The following is a 13,098-nucleotide window of genomic DNA, read 5'->3' on the forward strand; positions in this document are numbered from 1 at the left end:
GGCGCCGGCAGTCGGAGGACTGGTGGGGACCAGGATGATGCTCAGTTGAAGGCAGATGATGAGCCCCTGAAGTTGTCCAATAGGGGCAGATGCTGTTGTCCAGCGAAATGTGCAGGAGGATCTAGTGGACATCTATGAGGGTCTGCGTGCCATGGTCTCCGTTATGGAGGAGTCCATGTGGAGAATGAGCACTGCATTGACCCTCATGCCTGAGTGCACTGCCTCCTCTGTTGAGAGAGCAGCGACTCTCATGGAGAGACAGCTCCAGGGACAGAATGAGGGGTTCCTGGGATTGCACTTGGACCTGTAAGCCCTCACTCAGGCACTGACCACCTGAGGTCAGTGCCAGTGTGGGAGATGGATGAGGCACCCAGTAGCCCAGCTAAGTGCCCATCCATCAATGGTGTACAGGTAGGTCCAGATGGACCTCACGTTGGCACACGAGCTGCTTGTCTCTGTAGGCTTCTCGCAGGGTGCTCTGGATGACGGCAGCAGCTCCTCTGTCCTTCTGCCAGTCACCAAGGCATCTGACGAGGCTGCGGTGACTAGGGAGATGCCAGCCATGGCACTGGTCTCTCCCTCCCAGGTGGGGTCAGCACAGGCTCCACTGGCCAGAGGACAACTGCCAAGGTCATCAAGGCCAACAAGACAGCAGGGTCAGCAGGCTGCCTCCAATGCTGGTGCCAGTAAAGTTGGGGGGGGCACCAAGATGTAGCACTTGGAAATGTAAGTTAAAGGCACCATGAGCACAAGAGAGACTGGTCACAGGTGATTTTATGTTCATTTGTGTTTGCTTTATCTATACTGGTCTGGGAATGAAGACCAGAGAAGGCTATGTAAATAAATTGGAATTGTCAAAATGAAATAAATTTTGTTTTTGTTGCCATGGCCTGAGTATGATTCACCTTTTTATTTTATTGGTGCAGGGTATGCCAGGGCAATGCTAGATGTAAGTGGCTCTGAACTTTATTGCTCAGGCACCGAGTGTTCTTTACGTTCAAATGAAAGTGTCCTTTCAGACATCCGGGATGGAGGCGGCAACCCTGGCATACGGCTGAAGCTGAACTTTGGTAGCCTAGCTGAAGGATCATTGGATCAAGGCACGCCTGGTATCCCTACCTCCCTGGAGGTTAGAGAAGTCTGCCTCCGCACCATCAGCGTTCTTCTCATTGTGCTGCACTTCAAACTCACTACTGGACTCATCATCTGTGGCCAGTGCAGCTGCGTCAAGATCCTCTTCCTCCAATGGGTTCCCCTTGTCAGTGCCAGATTCTGGAGAGTGCAGCATGTAACCACTATCAGTGACACCCACTCTGGGGGGTATTGCAGTGCTCCCCCTGAACGGTCCAGGTATCAGAAGCCTATCTTGAGAAGACCTATGCTCCTCTCTACCACCATCCTTATGGAGACATGACTCGTATTGTAACGCTTCTCTGTTCTTGGGTGGTGGAGAGGCATCATGGCCCACCTTTTCAATGGATAGCCCTTGTCACCCAGCAGCCATCCATCCAGTCAAGCTGTATCACTGAAGAGCCTCGGCACCTGGGAGTGTCTCACGATGTAAGCATCATGGGAGCTGCCAGGGTACCTTGCACAGACTTGCTTAATCTGCATCTTGTGATTACACACTATCTGCACGTTCACGGAGTGGAAGCCCTTCCTGTTGATGAAGGCGGCCAGCTCACCTGCTGGCACCTTGATGGCCACATGTGTGCAGTCTATAGGACCCTGGACGCAGGGGAACTCAGCAATTGCTGCAAAGTCCCTGGCTTGCTCAGCCTGGCTGGTATCCGTACAGTAACTAATAAAGTTCAGTGCCCACCTAAACAGACATTCTGTCACCAGCTTGATGCAACTGTGGACAGCTGATTGGGAGACTCCACACACATCCCCTTCTGACCCCTGGAAAAAACTGGAGGCATAGAAGTTGAGGGCCCTTGTGACCTTCAGAGCCACTGGTATGGGGTGTCCACCCACACAGTCAGAGCTGGTCTCAGGCCCAATCATCTGACAAATGGAGGTCACTGTCTCCCTTGATAGATGGAGCCTCCTTCAGCATTGCACCTTAGACATATTGAGATAGCTGCATCACTGCCTGTAAACCCTGGCAGCAGGATAGTGCTGGCTTCTGCAGCCCCTTACACCTTGGAATTCCTGCTGGCCCTGCTCCTCTTGTACCTGCGCCTCTCCTCCCACAGCTCCCTCCCCTGGAAGCTGCATTGGGACACCTGGGTTCCTCTCCATTCTGCCCCTCTCTTTCTCCTCAGAGGAGTTGCCACCAGTGGAGACCACAATCCCCATTATCAGGGTTACAGAAGGCTGTCTGATACCTGGAAGGCTCCACTCCACATGGCTTGAATCCTCCAAGGGCCTTGGAGACACCAAGGGATCCTGGAATGAAGCCTGAAAACGCTAAGAATGAAGCCTCGAACAGAGATGATGTTACCAAGTGCCATTAAGTCACCAGCAACAAACTATGTACCGAGCTCCCCATTACTGACACTGGCAATGCTGCTCCCTCCTTTGATCCTGCCCATGGATGAGGTTTTTGAAAATGTCGGCTGCCTGCCTGCCCATTTTGCCTGTGCGACAAGTGCAAAATCACATGGGCAATGTAAAATCACCATCAATTGGATTACTAATGGCCTTAATGGCTTTTTATTTAATGGCAGGCGCGACTCCGGCACCTGCTCACACCCGCTGACTGAAATATTGCGCGAGTGCATGATGACATTGGGACGCTCACCCGATGTTATCTTGTGCAATTTTACACCTGATCGCCCGCGGGATAAGAATTCTGCCCAAGGAGACCAAAATGGTACACAATATTCCCGATGTAGTCTCACCAAGGCCCTGTACAGCCGCAGTAAAATTTCCCCAGTTTTATATTCCATTTCCCTTGCAATAAACACCAACATTCCATTTGTCTTAGGTTAGGGATGTTTGTGTAACCTCTTCCAGTTAGTTGTTTTATTGTCCACCACCATTGATGACTGGATGTGGCAGGACTGCAGGGCTTTGATATGGTCTGTTGGCTGTGGGCTCACATAGCTCTGTCTATCGCATGCTGCTCGTGCTTTTGGCATGTCTATAGCCCTATAGTAAATTCACCAGGCTGGCACCTCATTTTTAAGTATTCCTGGTGTGGCTCCTGCAAGCACTCCTACATTGGTCATTGAACCTGGCTTGGCCCCTTGGTTTGAGAGTAACGTTAGAGTGAGGGATACGTTCGGTCATGAGGTTACAGATTGTGGTTGAATACAATTCTGTTGCTGATGGTCCACAGCATCACATTTTATAAAAAGCACTCTTGGAATGTGGGCATCATTGGCAAGGCCAGTATTTGTTACCCATCCCTAATTGCCCTGGAGAAGGTGGTGGCAATCTGCTGCCTTGAACCATTGTCGTCCATGTGGTGTCGGTACAACCACAGCACTGTTAGTTTTGACACAGCGACAGTGAAGGAACAGGGATATAATTTCAAGTCAGGTTGGTGAGTGACTTGAAAGGGAACTTGCAGGTGGCGGTGTCCCCATGCATCTGTTGCCCTTGTCCTTCCAGGTGGTACAGGTCACAGGTTTGGAAGGTGCTGGCAAGTTGTTGCAGTGTATTCTGTGGAAAGCACACACTACTGCCACTGCACTGGTGATGGAGTGCACAAATGTTTAAGGTAGTGGATGGGGTGCCGGTCAAGTGTGCTAGTTTGCCCTAATGGTGTTGAGCTTCTTGCATCCTGTTGAAGCTGCACTCAGCCAGGGAAATGGGGAGTATTCCATCACACTCCTGACTTGTGCCCTGTAGATGGTGGACAAATCTTTGGGGAGTCAGGAGGTGAGTTATGCACTGCAGAATTCCCAGTTTCTGACCTGCTCTTGTGGCCACAGTATTTAATAGTTGGCCCTCTTAAGTCTTTTTCTTATTCATTCATGGGATGTGGGCATCGCTGGCTAGGCCAGAATTTAATGCCCGTCACTAATTGCCCTTGAGAAGGTGGTGGTGAGCTGCAGTCCATGGTCAATGGTAATGCCCAGTATTTTGATAGTGGGGGATTCAGTGAGTGAAATGCAGCTGAATGTCAAGGGGTGGTGGTTGGGTTCTCTGGTGTTGGAGCTAGCCCTTGCCTAGCACTTGAATGGTGCGAATGTCACTGATCAGTCCACCTGAGTGTTATGCAGGTCATGCTGCATGCAGGCATGGACTGTGTCAGTATCTGAAGAGTTGTGAATGGTACTGAACATTGTGAAATTATCAGTGAACATCCTCACTTCTATCCTTATGATGACAGAACGCCATTGATTAACCAGCTGAGGATCATTTGGCCTAGGACACTACCCTGTAGGTCTCCTATAGTGATGTCCTGGGGCTGAGATGAATGGCCTCCAACAATCAAAATCATCTTTCTTTGTGCTAGGTATGATTCCAGCCAATGGAGAGTCACCCTCCCCCCCGATTCACATTGACTTCAATTTTGCTAGGGCACCTTGATTACACTGTGTCAAATTCTGCTTTGATGTCAAGAGCAGCCGCTCTCATCTCATCTCTGATATTCAGCTCTTTTGTCCATATTTGGCCCAAGGCTGTAATTATGGCCGGGATTTTCCGGCCCCATCACAGGCGGGACCTGCCGTGGGTGAGGTGGCGCCCCAGCCAGAAGTCCATTGACTTGCGGTGCGACCAGAATGTTGCGGCAGCGGGCGGGTGCGGAAAATCCTGCGGCATGTTTGGAGCCCGATGCTCCTAGAAGAACCCAAATTGAGCATCGGTGAGCAGGTTGTTAATGAGAAAACGCTGTTTGATAGCATTGTCAATAACACCCTCCGTCATTTTGCTAATGATTGAGAGTAGACTGCTGGGTGGTGATTGACTGAATTGGATTTGTCCTGCTTTTTGTGGGCAGGGCATAACTGAGAAACTTTCCACTGTGTTGCATAGATATCTGTGTTGTGGCTGGTACTGGGTGCCTTCAACCGTTTCTTGATATCACATGGAATGAATTGAATTGTCTGAAGACTGGCATTTTTGATGCTGGGGACCTCAGGAAGAGACCGAGACGGACCATCAGTTTGGCACTCCTGGCTGAAGGTGGCTGCAAATGCATCAGCCTTGTCTTTTGCACTGATGTCTTGGGCAACCCCATCATTGAGTATAGGGATGCTTTTGGAGTTTCCTCCTCCGGTTAGTTCTTTCATTGTCCACCAACATTCATGACTCAATGCAGAGCTTTGATTTGATCCATTCGTTGTAGAATCTCTTAGCCCTGTCTATAACACACTGCTTCCGCTGTTTAATGGGCACGTAGTCCTGTCTATGGATATCCAATTCTGAGCTGCTTGATCTAGTCTGAATCTAACCCATCTAGTACAATGAAAGAGCCACACGACACATCCTCAGTGGGAAGATGGAACTTTGTCTCGATATGGACTGTGTGATAACTCCTACCAATACTGTCATGGATGGATGATTCTGCGATAAATAGATCGACAAGAATGAGGTCAAGTAGGTTTTTCCCTCTTGTTGGTTCTCTGATCACCTGCCATAGGCCCATTGTGGCAGGTATGTCCTTCAGGACTTAACCACATTTGGCAATGAACAGAGTACGTTCCGTGTGACCTTATACTCTCAATGCCTCTTCCAAGTGGTTTTCAACTTGAAGGAATACTGATTCATCAGTTGAGGGTGGTCTGCAGGCTGTAATCAGCTGAAGGTTTCCTGTCCATGTTTAACCTGATGTCATAGAGTCTGGAGTCAACACTGCCCCAAAATGAATCAGTGCAGATCAGTGTCTAATACTCTATTAGCTGTATTACATGCAAAAAAAATATTGGGTGTGTATTCCAAAACTTGCCAGTATTGAATTACCAGGCAGAATTAGCTAGAAAAGTGCCCATTTCCAAATCCCAGAAGTGTCCTTGACTCATTTTATATATAAGGTGGCATTTCTATAACATTACAACGTTGAAATCACAACAACATCAAAATCAACATTTTATTTGGTTAACTTGTTCTGAAAGTTGAAGGATAGGCAATATGAAGTTAACAGTCAATTTTTATGCACCCGCTTGACAATGTTGAAAATACTTTTTGAACTCCTCACTCTTCCTCATATTTTAAGGTAGATTTATATGTATTTGCCACAACAGAAGCACAGGAACACTATTAAACCCCACAGCCAGGTGGGCCATGAAGTAAGAAAAATACAGAAAAAAAACAATTAAAGAAGGCAAAGTTAAAGGTGAGAAAGACAGCGAGAGATTAAAAAGCCAAGGAGACTGCTTAATGTTGTTTAGTTGCCTTTTGGGCCCATGCAATAAATACTACTTTTAGACATATTTATGCCTTTGGCAATGAGGTGATGCCTTGGAGGATATCACTCATGATGAAAAGCTTCACATCTTGGACATGTCAATTTTTCACAGTTTTGTGATAGCTTTGCACAAGGAATACAGTCAAGGTGAAGGCTGAGAGTAAGTTCCCGGAATTCAGTTATCACCACAAAATCAATTTTCAGGCCAAGACCAATCAAATTCTGCAGCAAGAGAAAAATCAAATTCTCGATCAGGTCCCCCTAATTCAAATTCTTTTAAACCTTAAAACAAGCAGAAAAATAAAAGGTTATTTAAACACACGATGGGGCTGCTTTTGCAAATCTTTACTCCTGACATGGCATCTTGCTCAACCACAGGAATGCAGGTTGGGAAATCAGATGTGGAGGTCAGTGTTCGCAGAGTGAATTGCAAAAATCGGCAAGGCTGATCTGCGTGCCAGATTCCCCAATTCAAGGTCCCTGCGCAGAGCAAGGGTCTAAATTGGGAGGGAGCCTAAGTTTCTGTTTGAGGGTGTCATCAGATCACTGTATATTTTTCTTATCAGATGGATGAGCCGTAAATGGCTTCCGTTCATCGATGTTGTCAACTGATCTCATTGTGCTTATTGGTTGAGACGAAATCATGGGCCACAGTTAGCATTGAAACTGCTCTGCAACATTGGTGTTATCAATTACTGATAACAATTGATTAATTTGCTCACAGAGGAATCATTTTCTGCCTTTTTTTAGCTTGTGTTACAATGTACAATAAACGTTATGGTGGAGGACAGTGGCTAGACCTCCTTAGGCTCCTTAGATAGCACCTTCCAAACCCACGACCGCTACCATCTAGACGGATAAGAGCAGCAGGCACATGCGAACACCACCGCCTGGAAGTTCCCCTCCAAGCCACTCACTATCCTTACTTGGAAACATATCTCCTTTCCTTCACTGTCGCTGGGTCAAAATCCTAGAACTCACTTCCTAACAGCACTGTGGGTGTACCTGCATCACATGGACTGCAGTGGTTCAAGAAGGCAGCTTGCCACCATCTTCTCAAGGGCCATTAGGATGGGCAATAAATGCTGGCCTAGCCAGTGACTCTTACATCCCGTAAATGAATTTTAAAAGGGAATCTCATTCACAGACTGGCAGAAATCATCAATCACGTGTTATTGGATTAATAGTAGACAGAGTTCATCAAAAAACCAACGACCAAATTAGCACATTTATTTAATTTTTCTAAAAGCACAATTTTTAAAAAATAAATTATAAGTGTCTCAACAGGTCAGTCAATGGCCTGTCATCACTAGAACCTGATTTAAATCTAATCGAGATTGCATTGCAAGTATCCTCTGTCTAAAGGCTCTTCCTTTCATTTCTGACATTACGACAGTGGCGATACTTCAGAAGCACGTCATTGGCTGTAAAATGCTTTGGGGCATCCCTAGGCTATGAAAGGTGCTACATAAATTGAAGTCATTTTTTTTCTTTGCTTGCATTGTGTTAAGGGAGCATTAGCCATGTTTTCAATGGATAGAAACCACAGTTACAAACGGTTCTTAATTAAAGATTAAATTGGTAAACTCAGGCCTGAAGGGTGGAGTGGAAATAAGAGTTATTAAACTTTGGCCATATGGAGACAAAATAGAGTCAGTTTTACTCCATATTAAATTGGATAGTGTTTGATCTTGATGTTGGCATTGAAATGGGAATTTTTGGCATTTGTGCTGTGATGAAAGGTCATTGACCTGAGATATTGGGCAAAACTTCTACTGACCTGTCAGAGGGCATTGTAATATCGCCTTCTCAAGGGAAACTAGGGATGGGCAATACATGCTTACCCAGCTAGCGAAGCTCATAGCACGTGAATGAATAGAAAAAAGGCATGATGGTCAGAAAATCAGGAGGAACCCATCATTTGGGGTTTACCCCTCCCACTCCACCACAGTGTGGATTTTTACTCCACTATGTTTCTCTGATGTCAGTGATTAGCTTCTGACCTGGAGCCCCAACCTGATTGACAGATGAGACCTCAGAGGGGTAGGAAGTAGGTCACTGACAGCTATAGCAGTAGATAAATCCACACCAGGAATGGTGGGGGTCGATCGGAGGGGGAGGCCAATTCAAATTGAAGGGGGAGTTCGATTGGAATGGGTAGTAGGGGCAGTGGGATGGGGGCGATTGGGGTGGGTTGACCAGAGGCGGAAAAATCAACTGAAAGGTGCATTTGACGAGAGAGGGGCCCACCTTTCAGCCTCAGTTAAAGCTGAAAATAGCTGGGTTGGAAGTGGGTCAGCTAACAGGTTTCTGACATTTTAAGCTTCTCCCACCTGACCAAAGCCGTCCTGATTTCTTTCACCTAAAATTCAGCCCATGAACTCTGCTTCTCTGACCACAGAAACATTGTATCTCTGCATTTTCTGTTCTTATGCCTAAAAAGGGAATGTGTTATGTTTGTCGGAGAACGGTAGTGCTTAAGTTGGTTTGAAGAGCAGGTAAAATATCACAGAATCTTAATGGCACAGAAGGAGGCCATTCAGCCCATCATGTCTGCACCGGCTCTCCAAATCAGAGGAAGAATTTTTAGAAGTATTAAGGCACTGAAAGGTCCTTGATACCATTTGTATCAAATTGCTGCATGTGCTAATTTACTAGTTGCTAATCCATTCAAAGTGAAAGAGAAATTCCAATTCCCTGGTTCATTCTATTGATTGTAATCAGCTCTGAATGCCAGCAGAGATGCAAACTAAAAGAAGCGCACTGCTGTCATGTTCCAGTTGCCAGAATTTACACTGTACTTCAGGTGCAGTGAGATATACGTGTACAAGTCACGACTAAGTGTGATAGATAAGCAGCCAAATCAGTTATAGTCATTCTGAATATGTTGAGATAAAGAGGTGCCAGCTTTTCACATAAATGCTAAGGTGCAGCAATCGGACTGTTCAGTAATCCTTTGAGGCATGCTCTAGTTTTCCTCTATTAATTTAGCTCTCCTCTCATACGCTTCTTTTCTGGCTCATGTGGAGAAAGACACTGGTACAGACTGGATGGGCAAACCCATATGCTTCTGTGCCACTAAATTTAAAAAAGGAAACGCTTGAAGGACCATTTCTGCAGCTGCTGTCAACATGACAGATTAGAAAAGGAACAAAAATTAAAGATTTGCATTTATATAGCGCTTTTCTTGACCCTTGGACATCTCGAAATGCATTTACAGCCAATGAAGTACTTTTTGAAGTGTAGTCACTGTTGTAATATAGGAACAGCAGCAGCCAATTAGAGCAAGGTTCTGTAACAGCAATGTGAGAATGACCAGACAATCTGTTTCAGTGATATTTGTTGAAGGAAAAATATTGGCCAGGTCACCAGCAGTCACTTCCCTGTTCTTTTTCCAAAGTAGTGACAGGGCATCTTTTGTGCCCACCTGAGAAGACAGAACTTGGTCCAAAAGAATGCACATCCAACACTGCAGCATTCCCCCAGCACTGCTCTCCAATGCCAGCCTAGATCTTTGTGCTCAAGACCAGGAGGGGGTCTTGAACCCAGAATCTGGTGATTTAGAGACTTATTAAGCCAAAGATCAGCTGTGTTCTAATTGAATAGCTGAACAAGTTTGACATGCTGAATAGTGTCATCCTATTCCTATGCATCTATGACAGTAAATCAAGAGACGAATAGCAAGTAATATGCAGGGAGAGAAGGAACTGGTGACCATCAAGTAGTCAAGACAAAACAGGCAGGTAGTGCAGAAGTCCCCTGAGTATATCTCACTGTCCAACCAGTATTCATTTCTGAATATTGATGAGAGTGATGACACATCTGATAAATGCAGCCAGAGCCAAATCCATGGCACCACAGTTGGCTCAGTTGTATAGGGAGGCACAGAGGCTGAGAGAGCAATAATGGTAGGAGATTTGATAGTTAGGGGAACAGACAGGGGTGTCTGTGGCTGCAGATGTGAATCCAGGATGGTATCTTACCTCTCTGGTGCCAGGGTCAAGGATGTCACTGAACGGCAGCAGAATGCCCCGAGGAAGGGGAGGTTGAACAGCTAGCGGTCCTGGTACACATTGGTAATAACAACATAGGTGGAAAGAAGATTGTGGTTCTGCAGGCAGAATTTAGGGAACTATGTAGGAAATTAGCAAGCAGGACCTCAAAAATAGCAATCTTAGGATGACTTCTGGTGCCACGTGCAGGTGAATATAGAAATAGGAGGAAAAAGCAGGTGAATGTGTGGCTGGCAAAATGGTGCAGAACAAAGGGCTTTGGATTCCTGGGACATTGGGACAGGCTCAGGGGAGATGTAACTTGTACAAGTTGGATGGTTTGCAACTAAACAGAGTCAGGACCAATCACCTCGTGGAGTGATTTGCTAGAGCTATTGGAAGGGTTTAAACTAATTTGGCAGGGCGTGGGAACCAGGAGGTAATATTAGAGGAAGGCCAAAATTCACAGAATACTGGGAGAGGCAGAAAGCACTAGAATAGGAAATAATCAGGTAATCAGTTATTAGGTGGGTTCAGAGTAAGGGGGAAAATAATAAAGTCTAAATTAGGGTTACTGCGTTTACATGTAAAGCATGGAGTGTGGTAAATAAGGTTCTTGAGCTACCAGTGCAGATTGCCATGTGGAAATATGATTCTGTGGCTATAACGAAGGCCTGGCTCAACAAAGGGCAGGACTGAGTGTTAAATATTCTTGGATACATGGTGTTCAAGAAAAATAAAGGAAGGCATATAAATAGTAAAAAGGTGATATAAAGAGTGTGGTTGATTAGGGACCAAAAAGGGTGGGCAGAATTTTACCCCTCACGGGGCGGGCACATGCCTGACCCAGACAGATGCGAAATAGCATGAGATGACAATGGGCAAGCGTCCCGACATCATCCCGCACGTGAGCAATCTTCAGGGCAGCAGGCACAGCGGGTGTCAGAGCCATGCATGCCAACAATTAAAAGGTCACTTAAGGCCATTAAAAGCCAATTGCACTCGCTTCTGCATTGCCCATGTGATTTTGCACTCGTCACACATGCAAAACGGACAGGTGGGTACCCCACTTTTAACAAAACCTCACCCAAGGTGGGATAAAAATGATGAGCAGCATTGCCAGTGTGAGTAGTGAGGAGTTCAGGAGATAGTTTGCTGCTGGTTGCTTGTTTGCACTTGACAGCTTCGTCTCTGTTCGGAGCTTCATTCTTAGCATTTCTAGGCTACATTTCAGGACTCATAGGTGCCTCCAAGTTCCACAGAGGATTTTGACCATGTGGATCTTTCCAGGTATCAGACAGCCTTCTGTTACTCTGGTAATGAGGACTGTTGTCTCTGCTCGTGGCACTTCCCCTGAGGAGGAAGAGAGGGGCAGAATAAGGAGGAGGCCAGGTGTCCCTATGCAGCTTCCAGGGGAGAGACCTGTGGCAGGAGAGGTGCAGGCACAATAGGTGCAGGGCCAGTAGGTAGTCCAAGGCTTAAGGGGCCACAGAAGACGCCACTATCCTGTTGCCAGGTTTACAGGCAGCGACGCTACTAACTCAATATGTCTGAGGTGCAATGCAAAGGAGGCTCCACATCTCCAGGGAGACAGTGGCCTCCAATTGTCAAATGATTGGGCCTAAGATTACCTCCAACTGAGTGGGTGGACACCCCATGCCTGTGGCTCTGAAGGTCACAATGGCCTTCAACACCTATGCGTCCAGCTCTTTCCAGGGGTCAATGGGGAATCTTTGTGGAGTGTCCCAATGGGCTGTCCACAGTTGCATCAAGCTGATGACAGAAACTCCGTTCAGGCGGGTAATGACATTTATTCATTTCCGTGTGGATGAGGCCAGCCAGGCTGAGTGAACCAGAGGGTTTACAGTGATTGCTGGGTTCCCCCACATCCAGGGCACAATTGATTGCACACATGTGGCCATCAAGGCGCCAGTAGGTCAGCCGGTTGCCTTTGTCAACAGGAAGTGATTCCTCTCAATGAATGCAGGTCCGACCACAACCCCAGGAACCCCTGATTTTGACCCTCTCCATCTGAGTCACCACTCTCTCAATGGAAGAGGCAGAGCGCACAGCCATGAGGGTCACTGCAGTGCTCATGCTCTGCATGGACTCCACCACAGCGGAGACCATGGCACACATACCCTCATGGACTCCGCCAGATCCTACTTCACATGCTGCCAGACATCCAGCATCTACGCCTAATGGACAACTCCAGAGGCTCATCATCTGCCTTTGGATCAGCAAGTTCCTGGTCTCCAGCAGTCCTCTGGGCACTCTCTGACTCCACCTGCTCCTCAAGCAAATGTGAAATGCCCTCACTGCTGTGCACCGACATTCTAGTCAATGATCTAATGCCCACCACTCTGCTGGTATTTGCACTGGTGCCTGATTCAGAGAGGGGGTGTGACACAGGTGCCTCTAAAGCCTCAGAGCACTCTGGCGTCAAGGGTGGCTCTTCGGGGTCCTGTAAAAGAGTGCATGCTTGCAAATCTAAGGGAGAACAATGGCATGTCAGTGGTTTAAATCATCACACTGTAACTGTGCATGCCAGGAGCCCTGAGACAATGGAGGTCTGCATCATTGTGCCATCATCTTTCAATGATTAATGGGGAATCTAGTTTTGAGGCTCCCATTAATGATGAGACTACACAAGAATGTTTGCACAGCCTGAAACTTCCACCTCTGTGCATAGCGCTTTTACCTTTGTCAGAGACCCTGCCTCTCCATAACCGGCTGACTGAGGTGGGTGCCAGCTCTCAAGCTCCATGACATCCATTTCATATCTTGTCATAATTAGGAGGT

The sequence above is a fragment of the Carcharodon carcharias genome, chromosome 4 (assembly GCF_017639515.1).
Source record: "Carcharodon carcharias isolate sCarCar2 chromosome 4, sCarCar2.pri, whole genome shotgun sequence".
NCBI lineage: Eukaryota > Metazoa > Chordata > Chondrichthyes > Lamniformes > Lamnidae > Carcharodon > Carcharodon carcharias.